This window comes from Citrus clementina, unplaced genomic scaffold (genome assembly GCF_000493195.1).
Source record: "Citrus clementina cultivar Clemenules unplaced genomic scaffold, Citrus_clementina_v1.0 scaffold_5, whole genome shotgun sequence".
Classification (NCBI taxonomy): Eukaryota; Viridiplantae; Streptophyta; class Magnoliopsida; order Sapindales; family Rutaceae; genus Citrus; species Citrus x clementina.
Genome location: NW_006262201.1, coordinates 25460098 through 25478425, shown reverse-complemented (window position 1 = coordinate 25478425; position 18328 = coordinate 25460098). Strand labels below are relative to the sequence as shown.

General features: G+C 33.2%; 2 long non-coding RNA genes across 5 annotated transcripts; both read right to left on the bottom strand.

Moving 5' to 3' along the window:
* Nucleotides 1–6411: 6411 nt before the first annotated feature.
* On the bottom strand, nt 6412–8221 carry LOC112098534. Of its 4 annotated transcripts, none has more exons than XR_002905650.1 (4): nt 8120–8221; nt 7258–7318; nt 7081–7159; nt 6418–6457 (listed from the first exon to the last, which is right to left on the bottom strand). It is a non-coding gene; the product is annotated as an uncharacterized LOC112098534 (long non-coding RNA). The 4 variants fall into 4 exon arrangements; XR_002905651.1 differs by having other exon boundaries at nt 8177–8207; XR_002905648.1 differs by lacking the exon at nt 7081–7159 and having other exon boundaries at nt 6412–6457.
* Nucleotides 8222–8463: 242 nt separating this feature from the next.
* On the bottom strand, nt 8464–9323 carry LOC112098533. The gene is made up of 3 exons (XR_002905647.1): nt 9177–9323; nt 8785–8901; nt 8464–8566 (listed from the first exon to the last, which is right to left on the bottom strand). It is a non-coding gene; the product is annotated as an uncharacterized LOC112098533 (long non-coding RNA).
* Between the last annotated feature and the right edge of the window lie 9005 nt (nt 9324–18328).

Genomic DNA, 18328 nt, shown 5'->3' with positions numbered 1-18328 from the left:
AGTCAGAGAACAACATGATCATGTCATGGCTTATCAATTCCATGAACAATGATATTGGTGAGAATTTTCTTCTGTTTGGGACTGCAAATGACATATGGGATGCTGCAAAGGAAACCTATTCTAGCTCTGAGAACACATCAGAGTTATTCCAGATTGAAACCATCCTCCATGACTTCCGCCAAGGAGAACAATCTGTCACTCAATACTTTAATACTCTGACTAGGCATTGGCAACACCTTGATCTATTTGAAACATACCCTTGGAAGTGCACCGACGATACAACCTTGTACAAGAAGATTGTGGAACAGAAGAGAACGTTTAAATTTCTCCTCGGACTCAATAAAGATCTTGATCAGGTTAGGAGCCGTGTACTCGGGACAAAGCCTCTACCGCGCCCTCGTGAAGCCTTTTCTGAAGTTAGGCATGAAGAAAGTAGGAAAAAGGTGATGATGGGGTCATCAGAACCAACACTGGGCGCCTCTGCACTTGTTGCCCGTGCATCCAACTCTGTAGGGGTTAGTGAAAATCGTACAAAGAAAGAAAGACCATGGTGCGATCACTGTCGTAAGGCAGGCCACTATAAGGAGAGTTGCTGGAAAATTTATGGCAAACCTGCTGATTGGAAACCTCGTTCCAAAGGTGACCGTGAATCTCGTGCTCATGCAGCATCCACCACGGACAATCAGGCCCTACCCGAGCCAAATCCATTCAGCAAGGAGCAAATGGAGATTCTTCAAAAGCTTTTCGATCAAGCCACTTTGAACTCCAATGCAGGGACAAGTCTAGTGGCTTAGAAAGAGACTCATTCAGCATTTGCAGCCACTAATGGAGCAAGCAAACCCTGGATAATTGACACTGGTGCTTCTGATCACATGACTGGAGATGCCTCAATGTTGCAGGATTATAAAGCTAGCATCAACAGCACTTCAGTCCGGATCGCAGATGGCTCTCACACAATATAGCAGGGACAGGTTCCATCAGACTCACTAAGGAGTTACACCTTAATTCTGTACTTTATGTGCCTAATTTGGCTTGCAATTTACTTTCAATCAGTAAATTCACTCGTGATCAGAATTGTGTAACTAAATTCTATCCAAATATGTGTGTTTTTCAGGACTTGGATTCGCGAAGACGATTGGCAGTGCTGAGCTATGTTCTGGACTCTATCTACTCAAAAGCGATCAATCCTCCTTCATACAAGATTCGAGAGCAAACTGTGCCAAGTCCAATAGTCTGTCAACTAGTTATCCTCATTCTATTGTTAGTCCAAATGTCAATAACGATAGTGAAATTGTTCTGTTACACTATCGATTAGGTCATCCTAGTTTCATGTATCTCGCAAAAATTTTTCCCAATCTATTCATCAATAAAAACCCTTTATCATTTCATTGTGAAATTTGTCAATTTGCAAAACATACTCGAAATGTTTATTCAAGCGTTAAGTATAAGCCTTCTCGTCCATTTGCTTTAATTCACAATGATGTGTGGGGTCCCTCAAGAATTAAAAATGTTTCTGGGGCTCGCTGGTTTTTGTCATTTGTGGATGATCATACTCGTCTCACTTGGGTGTTTCTCATGAAAAACAAATCCGAAGTTAGTCAAATCTTCCAAAACTTTAACGCCATGATTCAAACCCAATTCAATACCAAAATCCAAGTCCTTAAAACCGACAATGCCAAGGAATATTTCAAAGACTCCCTCAGCTCATATCTTCTCCATCAAGGCATTCTTCACATCAGTTCTTGTGTTGACACCCCACAACAAAATGGGGTCGCTGAACGCAAAAACAGACACCTTCTTGAAGTGGCTCGCTGTCTTTTGTTCTCATCTCATGTTCCTAATTTTTTCTGGGGTGAAGCTGTTCTCACTACAGCCTACTTAATCAACCGAATGCCTTCTAGAGTCTTGGGGTTTCATTGCCCAAGAAAAGTTCTTCTCAATTTCTTTCCACACACTAGGATTGTTTCAGCAGATTTACCACAAAAAATATTCGGTTGCACAGCATATGTCCATGTTCACTCTCAACACAGGACTAAACTTGATCCCCGATCTCTCAAGTGTATATTTTTAGGCTATTCTCCACATAAAAAAGGATACAAATGCTATTCTCCTCATACCAGAAAAATATACATTTCCAGAGATGTAACATTTGTTGAAAACCTGCCTTTCTATTCCAAAACTGTTGTTCAGGGAGAGAGTATGAGCGAACATCAGCCTTGGGAATCTTCTTGGCAATCTTGGCTGGAAACCCCTCATGAAAACCCTCATAACTCAACCACCACACATGATCAATCTATCCAACAGCCACAATCAGCAATCCTCCCAACATCTTCACAACCTTTTGAGTCATCTGAGTCCTCCCAACCACAACCAGCCGAGTCACCCCGTCATCCATCAGCTCATCAACTACAACCTCTAATCTCACCTCTTCCACAGCTTGCTGTTGATAATCTTAATGTTTATAGGAGGAGAAGAACTGGAGAGCAGATAGAGCACAGAACTCAGCCACATGTCCAAGAAACTGAACCAAATCCAAGCTCTTATGAAGACAACACAGGTATGGATAGTCTTGCCTCGGTTGAGTTCATGGTTCCAAGTGTGGATGATTCTAATAAATCAATTGCAGAAAGAAAGGGGGTTCGAAGTTGCACCACTCATCCAATTGCCAAATATGTCTCATATGATGGTTTGTCCCCATCATACCGAGCCTTTGTTTCTTCTTTAGATAATCTACATGTTCCCAACAATATACAAGAGGCTCTCGGTCATCCTGAGTGGAAGAGAGCTGTTCATGAAGAAATAAATGCTCTTGAGAAAAATGATACATGGGTTATAACAAATCTTCCTGCAGGGAAACGACCAGTTGGATGTAAGTGGATTTTTACTGTTAAATACAAGGCAGATGGAAGTGTTGAGAGGCTCAAAGCTCGTCTTGTAGCTAAAGGGTTCACACAGTCATATGGGATTGATTATCTTGAAACCTTTGCTCCGGTTGCGAAGCTCAACACCATTAGAATCTTGCTCTCCTTAGCAGTAAATCTAGATTGGTACTTATACCAACTAGATATAAAAAATGCATTTCTCAATGGCGATCTTGAAGAAGAAGTGTTTATGGAAGTTCCCCAGGGTCTTGATCTGAATCTTACTAGAAATAAAGTGTGCAAGCTCAAGAAATCTTTGTATGGGCTTAAACAATCCCCTCGAGCATGGTTTGATAGATTTGCGAAGGCAGTTGTGAGACTTGGTTACACTCAGTGTCAGGCAGATCACACTCTATTCCTCCGAACATCACAAGCAAAGAAGATCTCTCTCCTAATCGTATATGTTGATGACATCATTCTCTCAGGAAATGATGAGGAAGAACTGCAGAAGTTGAAGAAACAGCTAGCTCAGGAATTCGAAGTTAAAGATCTAGGGAATCTGAAATATTTTCTTGGGATGGAGGTGGCAAGATCTAGGAAGGGAATTGTTGTCTCCCAAAGGAAATACACCCTGGACTTACTAAAGGAGACTGGTATGATTGGGTGCAAACCAGTAGATACTCCTATGGATCCCTACAAGAAACTAGGCTCAGTTGAGAATAGTGTTCCAGTCAATAGAGAGAGATATCAAAGACTGGTTGGTCGTTTAATTTATCTCTCACATACCCGTCCGGACATAGGCTTTGTTGTTAGTGCTGTGAGCCAATTCATGCACAATCCTACAGAGGAACACATGGATGCAGTCTTTAGAATTTTGAAGTATCTAAAGATGACACCTGGAAAAGGATTGTTTTTCAAGAAATCAGAATATAGGAATATTGAGATCTACTCTGATGCAGACTGGGCTGGAGACATCACAAATAGAATATCAACATCTGCTTACTGTTCCTATGTCTGGGGAAATCTAGTAACCTGGAGGAGTAAGAAACAATCAGTTGTAGCTAGGAGTAGTGCAGAAGCAGAGTTCAGAGCTTTGGCAAATGGAATCTGTGAAGGAATTTGGATAAAGCGTGTACTCAAAGAACTCGGTGTGTGCAACCCTTCATCCATTCTAATGAGGTGTGACAATCAAGCAGCAATCAGCATCGCAAAAAATCCAGTGCATCATGATCGAACCAAACATGTCGAGATTGATAGGCACTTCATCTCAAAGAAGGTCACTAGTGGAAGTGTGGAACTAAAGTACATTCCAACTAGACAACAAATTGCAGACATCCTTACTAAAGCACTGCCAAGACCTAACTTTGAAGACTTAAGTAACAAGCTGGGTTTGTATGATATACACACACTAGCTTGAGGGGGAGTGTTGAAAATAAAGATTCAAAGTTATGATTTATTTGTAATCTAGGCTATTTTAGGAATAAGTTAAATTATAATGGGAAGATTCATTAGGATTCTTTCCAGATTTTGTTTCCTATTATTTAGGAAAGGATAGATGTAGTCTCCTATTTTCTCTCCTATTTTGCTGTATATATTCCCTGTACATACTGTTCTGGAAAGTAAGAAAAAGAGGAACCAATTCACATTTTTCTTCAGTTACTTGTGCAGTACAGCCTTGACGCCGAGCTACATGGTCCATTCTCTTTGTGTCTTTGAACCAATCAACAGCAACAAGATCCATTAAATGTTTTCCCGCAGGTATCTGCAGTTACAAATTGCACAAAGCACAAGAGCCAACCAAACTACATCATAACCTGTCGACCTAGCATATGCAGGATATATAAATACCATAACAAACAACCAAAATATGGGGGAACCTTTGTTTTGTCATAACAAAAATGCTTGCTACGAACTCTAAAGTTATTTCCACCAGAAAGTTTCCAGCAGTCACGAGCATTATCACAGTCATCGTGTCGCAGATTGCCGGAAAAATAAGACAAATCAATTTGATCAGCCTGCTCTTCCTCTAGGGTAACAACTAATTGAAAATTATAAACCAAAAAAAAAAAAATCAATACCATAAAAATCCACTAATGAGGACATTAGCCAAATATACAAAAATGAATACTTATCATCCACCTGTCCTCTTGAAATCATTCTCAATCTTTTTTTCATTTGCCTGAAATCCCAAGGAAAAATATGGAACTAATACTTCCCATTCATGACTATTGTCTGTCATATAAACATGACATTTAATTGAAATAGAAAAATTATTTAATTATTTTAATTAAATGTTAATCCTATAAATTATTTTTGTTAAATCTAGCAAGAATAACTAACATTTCTTTAAGATATATTTTGGTGGTAAATTAAAAAAAATTAATTATTTGGCGGGAATTATTGAAATTGGGGCCATTTTTTTGTGGGAATTGAAATATATTCTTTAAATTATTATATAAAAAGCAAAATGTACATACACACACATATATATAATTTATATATAAAAATTCTCTAATTTGTTCACAAGTATCATAGATTATAATTCAGTTATGAAATAAAATAACTACAAGGAAAAATATGTAACTAATACTTCCCATTCATGACTATTGTCTGTGATATAAACATGACATTTAATTGAAATAGTAAAATTATTTAATTATTTTAATTAAATGTTAATCCTATAAATTATTTTTGTTAAATCTAGCAAGAATAACTAACATTTCTTTAAGATATATTTTGGCGGTAAATTAAAAAAAATTAATTATTTGGCAGGAATTATTGAAATTGGGGCCATTTTTTTGTGGGAATTGAAATATATTCTTTAAATTATTATATAAAAAGCAAAATGTACATACACACACATATATATAATTTATATATAAAAATTCTCTAATTTGTTCACAAGTATCATAGATTATAATTCAGTTATGAAATAAAATAACTACAATAATTATAGTTAAATGAATACTTCATTAATTCTTAATTTGCTTCCTAACATTAAATGAACAACTTGAGCCAGCCACCTGAATCAACCAGTAACAACGCCTGAGTCAACCATCTGAAAAAACCAGCAACCCTAGCTGATTCAAGCACCTGCAATTAACATCAACACATCAGGAACAATCGTAAATCAGCACCAAGAACAGACCAAACTGCCATCAAATGCCACAAAACCAAACAGTCTGCTACTGCCATCAAATGCAAGCAAACATATGCAACAAAACCAGATGCAAGTGAAATTCTGGAGAATATCGGATAAACCAAACCAAATGCCACACTTCTAGTAATTAGACTAGATGCAGTGTTCAATTAAACTAAATGTAGTCTCATATTACATTCAAATTTTCTAAAAAACCAGTGTTCCATCAGCGAAGCACCAAAACCAAACCAATCTAATCCAGCATAATTACCAGCTCAACCCAAAACAATTACACATTATATTGACATATCAAAATTCGCTATCAAAACAGACCCGAACCAACTGATGTTGCAGCCCTAGTAGTCATTGTCCGTTCCACTGCCATAGGAGCGAGGGTAGGCTCCGTTGTTGATGAGTGAGTAAGATAAGGCTCCAAATCAATAGTTCCACCTCCTTTCTGCAATTCAAAAAACAGAAATTCATATATGTAAAACTATTAAAAAGTGTGAAACAACCTGTAAGTATTCAACTTCTGTCAACTCAATAGCACTTACTAAAGCTTTTATACAGAAGAAAAAGGCATTTTAAGTCCAAAAAATTAGAATTATTGGTTGAACTCCAACTCCATCAATCCATTCAACCATCCAACCTTTAACGAAAAAATGAAGCACAATTAACAAAACATCTGAATCAGAAAGATTGTGCTTTGATTTGGCACGAGGTGTTGGAAACGACTTAACAAATCTAGACACAATCTATAACCATCAAGTCCAAACAAAAGTCATGATCTAAAATACTTTGAAAAATAAGAAAAACCGCAAAATATCAGTTTCAATTTCTTTTTCACCCATTGTAAGCTCAAACTGAAGGTAGCGGCGCTACCTTTAAACATCATTTGGGCTTATACATGTGACATTTGCTCATGAACAACTAAAGTTGAATAAGATTTTTATTTGAAACGGAATATAAAAAGTCAAAGTAGAATATGACAGGAGCTACAATATATTATTCAGCATTAGCATTATGTATAAAATAAATTTAGAGGCATCATATTCATTCACAATCTTGCAGAGGTAATACCAGATTATGGCACGCAACTCTTGAGTAGCAGATAAAGGAGGAGATGCAGTGGGAAGGTAGTAACTTGCCTGCATGAGAACTAAAAAGTAATATCCCAAGATCAATTATAGATCTCATAAAACAAAAACAGTGAGGCAAACACAATTATTGTGAACAATTATTCATAGAACCACATACCAGCAACAAGATCAAAGTCATCTGTGTATAAATCGATTCCCCACAGCTGACTGCCTCTGACCTAAACATAATGAACTTACATAACTAAGAAGTAGAGTCATAAAATATGCTGCTGTAACAGCTATCAATAAATTTCCAGACAACTGGAATTTGATATGTAAGGCTATAACTAGCAACACTTCAAAATAATTTGAAGTAGCATGATCTTACTTTAAGGATCAATACTACAATCTTTCAGAAAAATTAAAGTCTAAGCAAAATTATAACCTTAAACATACTAAAATCTGGTAAATAGACCTACAGGAATTCCAATGACCTCCAAAATATTTGAAAGAAAAATTAATTTACAGCAAAAAATGTTAAAGATTTGTAAAATGGAGGCCCATACTACTATTCAAATTACAAAAGAGGAAAGGGAGCTGGCCATTAAATGATAAAGGCATGCATAAAGAAATACGAGCACCACATTAAATGATAAAGGCATGCATCGAGAAATACAAAAAATATGCCCATAAAGACGTCCACTCAAGCCTTATAAGCGGCTTTATGCAAAGGAAAGCCAATTAGTTAACAGTAAATGAATTTCAAGGTGCAATAATTAAACTCCCTGATCAGCACATTTAAGGTTCATGCATTTCTACAAAACATGTAAATCATAAGAACTTTTTTGGTCCAAATGCTAACCAGTAATTAAGTAGATTATCAAAGTTGTCACAGAACAAGCACCACATTGATTGCTATGCAAAAGATGAAAGTAAAAGTTAATACTTTATTTTATTTACTTTTCGAGAGTTTTGATCATCATGTGCAAAATAGTAGTATAACTTGCTCAGTGTTATCTCAAAAAGCTTGCTTAAAATACCTATTAGCACCAGTCCAAGTTGTCAAATAAATCCTTATCTATCCATTCATCTCTGACCTTGCCAAAAAGATTTAAATGAGCATCTATATTCTCACTCCAATCTTTCACAATCATAGGCTTTAACTTCGACCAGTTCTTCAATATCCCTTCCACTGTGAGCCCCTCGAAAACCTTGTAAATTGAATCACATTTATCGTCAGTTCCAAATCCATCTGTCAAAAGGCTAAGCAAATGAATATACAATCAACACCATTCTTCCAAACGAATATACAGTCAACACCATTCTTCTAAACACAAACAAAGTTTGAACGTATGACAGATTTTTAGCCATTTAATATTCCATCAAATATAATTAGATCACACCTTCCAAGGATTTTTGAAAAGAATGCATTCTCATCTTAAGCAGCAGCCTCACCAGTAACACATTTTCATACCCTGTTTCCACCTCTGGTCGCACCACCAAAAAAAATTCAGTACTAATTAGCTTCAACAGAGTATTTTTTTTATTTCTTTTTTTTTCCAAAATAAACCTCCATTCTTATACATAAAATTAAAATATCAATTAAATAAACAAGGTCTATGCTTACTAGTAAAACACGTCCATTTTCAGGTAGAGGCAGATAATAAAAGAAAATTAAAATTGAGATAAAATAAGAAGAGCTTACTATGTGCATTTGATCAACAATCCAATCCTCAACGATGGAATCGATGCCATCAAATAAACATGACTTAATCTTGAAACCATAAACTGCACTAAGCATAGCACCAAAGCCAGAGCGTGACTATAAAGAAGAAAAATAAAAAGAAGGAAAAGAAGAATTAAATCAACATGAAATTGAACTTTTGTTTTATCTTCCACAAGCAAGAAATTCAACTGGAACAATACAAAATATGAAATTTTTAGCAATCTTACTAGCATTATGCACAAATCTCAATTCACGACAAATAGGGGAATGAATCACTAACATCACCCAATTCATATATTCAAATAATGTATCCCCACTCCTAACAAGCAACGTGCTACCGCAGTCGATTAGTTGTTAGGGTTAAGGCTTACCATAGAGAACTGGATGGCGCTAACTAAATGACAAGTTGAAACAGCATCTGCAATCGTATTGAATGACATTGAACCGCGAGGTAGGGTTTAAATGAATACCGGGCAGAGATAAATTGGTGTGGTGAATTAGGGTTTTGTGGCTACGTTTAATTTCGATTGAAAAAAGGAATTTGAGCCAGGCTTTAATATGTAAATTTTCGCTTAGTTGAAACAGAGGAAAGCTTTTGGGTTATTAAAGTGAAAAACTATTTTAGGTTGCAGTGGCCAGTGGAGTAGAGATGGCAAAAGTCCGGGTCGGGTCTGGGTTTGAGGCTGCCCGGGACCGACCCGGATGTCACACGTAACTACCCGAACCCGCACCGTGTCCGGAATTTTTTTTATACAGGCCGGGTACATGCCCGGCACTATCCGGGCACGGGTTTTTCCGGGTTTTCTCTACCCGGATTTTCAAAGGTGAAAACACTGTAAAAAAAAATACAGCCTAAACAATTGTTTACTTTTAAGTTCTAACAAAGCGTAACAGTCCAAAACCAAAACATCTTAACTACCAAGCAAACATCTAACATAATTATTAAAATTAAAAAGGAAAAAACATAGGAATCTCAGTTCTTATACATTTTGTATGCATTTAGTAAGCACACGCACATAGACCATCTATGCATAACCTTCTTCTAGCCCACCTGCAGATGTCACAGAGAAGAGACATTTTTTGCAGCTTGGAGTGCTCCAATTGCTTTGTGAAGGTCCAATTGTAAGCCTAAATATTGAATCCATGAGTCCATATAATTGAAGGTTGGTGGCGACTTTTGAGTACAAATCAAGAGAGAGTGAAGTGTGAATTTCTGCATGGCCCATAACTTCATCCACGTAGCTATTCACTTCTTTGCAGTGAAAAGTTCCTTAATCCTGGCACTAATGTTGGGCATCATTTTGATTTTTCAAGCCCTTTTAGAACACTTATTGATTTAGGAAATTAAGGGAGCCATTGAAAGGTGACTAAAACGGAGTGAGTTAGGGGTCCTACCTCTCTGTAGGGCTCTCGAATCGCGGGAAATGAGCTCCATTGTGACCTTCATTTCCTCCTTTTCGGAAAAATTAGTTCATGGCGCTTACGATGTGAGCAATTACTCTTTCTGGTGTCCTGATGGTTGATAACAGAGACTTTCAGCCTCGCTGCCTCAGGTAAGCTTGATGGGAGGACCAGATGTCATACAAAAAATAAAAGCTTTCTTTTCTCGGTAAAAGCATGCGCATTTTTCTGTAAGTGGGGAAGAGGCCGCGCCGTCAACACTGCATCGGTGAAGATGGGTGGTGGTTGTTGGTGGAGAAACGGAGGGAGGTGGCGATTCTGAGACTTGTTGCGATTTAGGGTTGGCCGGTTGGGTTTGGGGGAAATTGGGTAAAGCAAAATGCATTTTTGTTGTTATATATATATATATAGTAGTTGGATTAGCTAAAAGACAAAAAAATTTAAATTTTACTACACTACATGATAAAATACAATGCATTGGAGTATGTGTTTATTTTGTCTTTTAACTAATCCCTGATTGGAAAACTACTATATATATATATATATATATATTTTTTTTTTACTTAATAAAAAAGTGGGCACGGGTCCGGGTTCCAGATTCTTGGTGCTGTGACCGGACCCGTGCCCGGATCCGCTTTTTCCATGCATCCGATCCGGGTTTTACCCGGACCGTATGCACCGGGTCCAGTCCGGATCCGGTCTGAGCGGGCTTTTCTGCCATCTCTACAGTGGAGAGAGGGATTAATTCAACGCTTAGCCAAAATTTGGCTGCGAGTGTTAATGGGTTTTAAGTTATACAAAACGGTGTCGTTAATTTAAACGGCATTGTTTTACAATCTTATAAGTTCACAAAACTTAAGCATGACTTATATGTATCATTTATTTACGATGGTTAAGTTATAAGTCATGAATATGTCATATACTCTGGACATGAATATATATCACGAATCTATCATATTTTCATGACACATTCGTGACATAACGATATATGTTATAAAATTTCTGTCATTATTTAGTATTTTTCTAGTAATGTCAGGTCTTTAAAACCTTTCTATTAATAACAAAAACTCTAATCCTTTAGCAAAAGACTAAAAATTTTAAAAAAATCTGTTTAAATATCAGTTGGCTCATAATCAACACTTCAATATTATTTGTTGTATTTTCTTTCTTTCTTTCTTTCTTTCTTTTTTTGTCATTTTATTAGATTTGCTTTGTATCATGGTCTGTTTTGCTTAAGTAATTGTTCATTATTTACGTCTGTGTTTTTACTAGCTTTTGATAATTTATGGTTGGTTTTTTATTCAGACCCTCGAAGTACCTTTTTGTTAATAGCAAAATCTCTGATCCTCAAGAAAGAAAAAGAAATTCTCTATTTAATTATTAGTTAGTTCAAGATCAATATCGCAATATTGTTTGCAGTCTTTTCATTCTCTGTCTTTCCCACTAGTTCATTTTAATTTATCTGTATTCCTTTCTTTGACACTTGTATTTATTTATATAGATTGTTAAGCAACAGGCAATGGCTGCAGAAGGGTGTCTCCCTACTTTTTCTAGCATTGTATCACAAGGTTCAAAAGCATTATTCAAACCGATTATGTGGCACATATCTTATGTGTTCCGAGTACCAGAGCTACATAGATGGGCTAAAAGATTGAGTGAAGGAGCTGGAATATATAAGAGAAAGGGTGCAAATGCTGGTTAGAGAGGCTACTCTACAAGGAGATGAGATTTATAAGGGTGTCAGAGACTGGCTAAATAGAGTTGCTGAATTCAGTGAAGGGGTTGCAAAATCAATCATTGATGATAAAGATAGAGCTAAGATGTTCTGCTTCAAAAGGTTGTGCCCAAATTTGATTTCTTGTTACAAGCTTGGTAAACAAGCAGCAGAGGCCGCAAACGAAGCTGATAAACTTGTGAAGAAAGGCGAATTTAACATTTGTAATCATATTTCCTACCGTCCTGCTCCAGAGAGTACAGAATATGTGCAAGTGAAAGATTACGTAGCCTTTTATTATAATATCTTTTCACTCTATTAACTTAAAAAAGATTGACTTCAATATTAAAAATGTAACAATATATACATTTTATAATAATTTCAATATTTAAAAAATATTTGAATACTTTACAATCTTATATTATATTAAACTAAATTTTATAATAAATAGAAACATAATATTAAAATAAATATATAAAATTTTAAGTTAGGCTTAATATTATTTAAAATAATTTAAATATCATTAATACATGAGATATATTATATTAATTATAAATCTATTTAATCTAAATATATATTTAAAGTTTTATACTAAAAATAGATATATTATTAAAATAAATATAACAACTAACATTTTAAAAATTAATACTGAAATTAAAATTATAAATTATATTAATCTACTAGAAAGATTAATCTATTTGACACTAGCAGCGGACAATGAGGTCACGGCATAGGACAAGCAGTTATCGTGATCCATGGACTTTTCTACTTCTTTTGAAAAAAAAAAGAATCAAAATCAAAGTCATTGAAGTACGTTTGATGATTTGCTGTGTAGCTTCTCTCTCAAATGCTTTTTGAGTGCCTCCGGCATCTGCTTTTATATAAGCTTTTGTCTTTAATCATTCATTCAAGCTTTCGCTAAGAGTGATGCAGCACAGCACGTAAATATAGAAGCATTGACAGCCGTAGTCAGGAGCTCTTCGGTATTTGAAGCAAGAATGGTTGTTTGGCTTTGTGCATTGAAAGAGAAAAGAAAAAAGAAAGACTAATTTCAATAATACAATTTAATTAATTAATTTAAAATAATAAGCAAATAATAATGATGAAATTAATTAATAAAAAGAAGAAAATGAAAATTGCACGTGCTATTAGCATAAACCAATTGCCGGAATGAGGTCACTTTGTAGACAAATGATTCTGGAATCAGAACTTGGGCCAGCTTTGGGTTATGGATCCAAAATAAAAATAAGGTGGGCCACATGGCCTCTTATGATCAATAAAAATCGATTGAAAAGGATGGTATAGTGAGTGGAACAGAAATGCCGATGGCAGATCAAGGGATGAAGATACGAGCTCACTTGCAACGTGGTATAGTTCATCATGGCTGGCTTTCCTATAAGTTCAGGTCCTTTGAATACTTTCAATGACCTTATTAGTCAGGAATTTAACAATAATTTTTATTTTTTACATCCAGGAACGGTTTTATTTTTGGTATTACTTATAGGCAAATTAGGCCTATAATAGCAAATCCTCTTTTTTAACAATTAAACAATTAGGAAGTCTCCCTTTTTTATTTTTGGTATTACTTATAATAGCAAATCTTCTTTTTTAGGCCTCTTTTTAGTTAGTAATTATCTTATAATTAAGAATTTTTATACACATTCTATCTTTGATAACCTTAATATTAAAGATCTCTAATTAATAGTATTATCCAATTGTTAATTTATTATTAGTTTTTCCAAGAAAAAAATTAAAATCTTTATCTATTTGATACTTCAGTTTTTTTTTCGTCAGTGGCAGATAAAAGAGTCGGTTTTTCCGTTACTAAGCTTTTTATGGATGAATTTTTTTTTATAATTTTTTTGTTTTATAAGTTCTCTGTGAATGCCATTAGAAATGAGATTGACTAATTCAAACTTCCTTTTTCCCCTTAGCATCCAAACGTCTGAGGCAAGGGCAACTAATGAGTCCAATATTTACTGATTGTCTTATATTAGGATATAAACTAAATTCATAAGACATTCCCTTATTGATATTCATTCTGACACGTCCTAGTCTTTTGCCTTGTAGAAATGCTTGTGGTTGAAGAGCTTTACAGAGAAGCTGTCGTCAGTACTGCGCGGAAATTGATTATATTGAATCAGAAAACTTGACCAGATAAGGTCTGTGTGCATGAGAATACTTGAGGAAAGCTTCACAATACTGAGGGCCGGATCTGCACTCTTTCCTCTATATGTGTCTTCAATATCAATGGCTCAAATACATGTGTTATGGTCTTTTAATATATATAAAATACCATTATCTCATGCGTTATGGTCTTATCCTTGTATTCTTAAAAACTACATAAAATACCGTTATCTCTGCTTTTGTAGCTATTGAATTCGACTTTCACAACATAAATATTTATTAGCAACAACTTAAAATCCAAACAAATCTAACATGCAATGTATCAATTACATATTATGATTAAACAGATTTTGATTATTTATTATTAAAATATATTCTCATTAATATCTTAAGGATAGGTAATACTCACATAATTTTTTAAAAAATCAAACCCAAATTATATGCATTGTTAATGTGTATTATTGTCTAATATTTGGATTTTACTAATTTACAACTGCTATAATGTACGGCCTCTTCAAACATAATGTGGGTCCCACCACGTGTTAAATTTTTTACATTATTTTTGAAGGAACTGTAAGTTACAGCAGCTGTAAATTAGCAGCACCTCCAATATTTTACTTTACTTCCCCTAATATTTTACTTGTACTTTTATATCTTTACAAAACAATACCAACAAGACAATAATGTATGAAATAAATAAAATAAATAAATAAAGAACTGACAACGAAATTAGGCCTATCATTAATTTCTCTTGGTGTGAACTCTTGACAATTCTCCCATATCCCACCTAAAGCTCTCGCATGGTGTGAACGCTTGACGATTCTCCCATATCCCTCCAAAAATTTGTCATATTGCGAAAAACAATGTCAATTCAATATCGTCTCCATTAGTCATAGTGGCAGATAGGACTAGAATTTGTTGAAACCCTTGGACTTATTTTTCCTTTTGAAAATAATTTTGTAGAATCTCATATCGTGAATAACGGACAATGAGACTCTTTTTTTTAACTATAATATTTTTTTAAAATTATTAACTAAAAAAATTAATTTTAATATTTTATAATAAATATAAGTAGGATATTAAAATAAATATAATAATATATACATATTAAAATAATTTCAATACCAAAAAATATTTAATAGTTTACAATCTCGTATTCTATTAAACCAAATTATAATAAATAGAGACATAATATTAAAATAAATATATAAAATTTTAAATTATTTTCAATATCATATAAAATAACTTTAATATTATTAAAACATGAGAAATATTATATTAATTATAAAAACTATTTAACCCAAGGATTTGTTTAAAATTTTTATAATAAATATATTATTAAAATAAATATATTAAATTACATTTTAAAAATTAAGTATTTAAATTATACATACTAGTCTACTAGAAAATTTAAACTATTTAAATCATATTTACATTTAGTAAAAAATTTTGAAGTCATTTTTTTTTTTTGTGAATACCATAAGAGTACTATAGTCAAAAAGGGTATTGGTGTTCTTTATTAAAATTTTGGGGTCTACATGACTATTTTCTAAAATTTTAAGGGTGTCATTTTATTTTTGAAAAAAAAAAAATTTCATTTAAACAGCTAAAATGGTGAATAGTACAATGCTACAGTGGGCGTAAATGGAAGGTAAAAAGCAATCAGATTTTGATTAAACATGCAATGTATGAACTATATATTATAATTATACAGATTTTGATTATTTAATATTAAATTATATTCACATTAATATCTTAAGGATAGTTAATACTCAAATAATTTTTCAAAAAATCAAACCCAAATTATATGCATTGTTAATGTGCGTTATTGTCTAATAATTGGATTTTGCTATGTCACAACTACTGTAACTTAAAGCCTCTTCAAACATATGTCGATCCCACCACGTGTTAAATTTTTTACATTATTTTTTAAGGGATTGTAAGTTACAACAGCTTAACTTAGCAGCACCCTAATAGTTTATTTTACTTTTATATCTTTGCAAAACAATGCCAACAAGACAACAATGTATGAAATAAATAAAATAAATAAACAAAGATCTGATAGCAAAATTATGGCTATCATTGGTTTCTTGTGGTGTGAACTCTTGACAATCCTCCCCAATCCCATCCAAAACTCCCGCGTAGTGTGAACATTTGACGATTCTCCCATATCCCTCCAAAAATTTGTCATATTGCGAAAAGTAATGTCAATTGCAATGTCGTTTTCATTAGTCATAGTGGCAAATAGGACTAGAATTTATTGAAACCCCTAGACTTATTTTTCCTTTTGAAAATAATTTTGTAGAACCTTATATCGTGAATAACAGACAATAAGACTCTTTTTTTTAATTATAATATTTTTTAAATTTATTAACTAAAAAAATTAATTTTAATATTTTATAATAAATATAAGTAGGATATTAAAATAAATATAATAATATGTACATATTAAAATAATTTCAATACCTAAAAATATTTTAATATTTTACAATCTCGTATTCTATTAAACCAAATTATAATAAATAGAGACATAATATTCAAATAAATATATAAAATTTTTAATTATTTTCAATATCATATAAAATAATTTTAATATTATTAAAACATGAGAAATATTATATTAATTATAAAATCCATTTAACCCAAGGATTTGTTTAAAATTTTTATAATAAATATATTATTAAAATAAATATATTAAATTACATTTTAAAAATTAATTATTTAAATTATACATACTAGTCTACTAGAAAATTTAAACTATTTAAATCATATATACATTTAGTAAAAAATTTTGAAGTCATTTTTTTTTTGTGGCTACCATAAGAGTACTATAGTCAAAAAGGGTATTGGTGTTCTTTATTAAAATTTTGGGGTCTACATGATTATTTTCTAAAATTTTAAGGGTGTCATTTTATTTTTGGAAAAAAAAATTCATTTAAACAGCTAAAATGGTAAATAGTACAATGCTACAATGGCGTAAATGGAATGTAAAAAGCAATCAAAATGACCAACAGTCTAACGCCTCAGCAGGGACATAAAGTCAAAGTTTGTTGCATGTGGTCAGGGCCGTTTAGTCTGTGAGTGGGTCCTGCATGTCATTTTTGGGCATTTCATCTTCTTTAGCATTGAAGATTAAATGTTGACGACATTTTCAAAATTTTGGAAGACCCATTATACTTTTAGATGGCTGTCATTACTTGATATTATCATTATATGATGAAATAAAATTGGATGTAACACTTATTTCGCGTTGTGGGAACTTTTGACAATTCCCCATATCTCCTAAAAATCTTTCGCCATTTTGGGAAGATGCCATTTATTTTCATTTTCATCATTGATATTGGCAGATAATGGGGTCCGAGGACAGACCATAAATTATTGCAACCCATGGACTTTTCTAATTTTTTTTTTTTCCTTTGGATAGTTTTCGTTATTTGATAGAAGGAGATAGAGATAAAGTTTTTTAATCAAATGCCCACTTTATTTAACATGGAAGAAGATCTTTAAACTCTAAGCGAGGCTATCACTTCAACAGATGCAGCTTCAAAAAAGAGGTAACAAGTGATGAGATAGACTCATTATTGTCTAATCAAACAAGGACATCGGTAGATGTATCAGGATCTTAAGTTAGATTGGAATTTGATACATTGTTGTTCGTAACGTTGGTTCAAACCTTTAAAGCAAGGTTGGATGCAAAATGGTTTACACCAAAGACGTGATTTAGGAAGTTAATTAACGTTATTTTAGATAATTTATAATTCTAAAATATTTATTATTTTATGGTTTTCTATTTTTGTTTGAGTCAATTATGGTATGTATCTTAATCTTTTATTTCCATTATAATTATAATTTAAATTTTCTTTTTAGGTTAACTTAGGAAAGTGGATTTCTTTTATTATAAATAAAGATGTCTGTAATAAAAAAAATAAAGATGTCTTGTCATTGTTTTCAGGACTTCAAATTCAATTATTAAATAAAACTCTTTTTTTTATAATTTCCTCTAGTATTATTTATCAAAATCTCTCTTATAGAGTTATTTAAATTAGAGTGTCATCTAATCTCGTATTACGCGTTATTAAAAATCTCATTGAATCATTTAGATTAAAACAATATCTAATCACGCTTTGATTAAAGCGTAAGTTAATTGTGTTGGCTTGATCCAGTACTAGAATGATATTTAGTATTTCTTACCTTATCAATTCCACTTCCGCTACGCTCGCTCCATCAATTGGTATCAAAGCAATTCTGTGCGAATCACACATCTTTCCTAGATACACCATA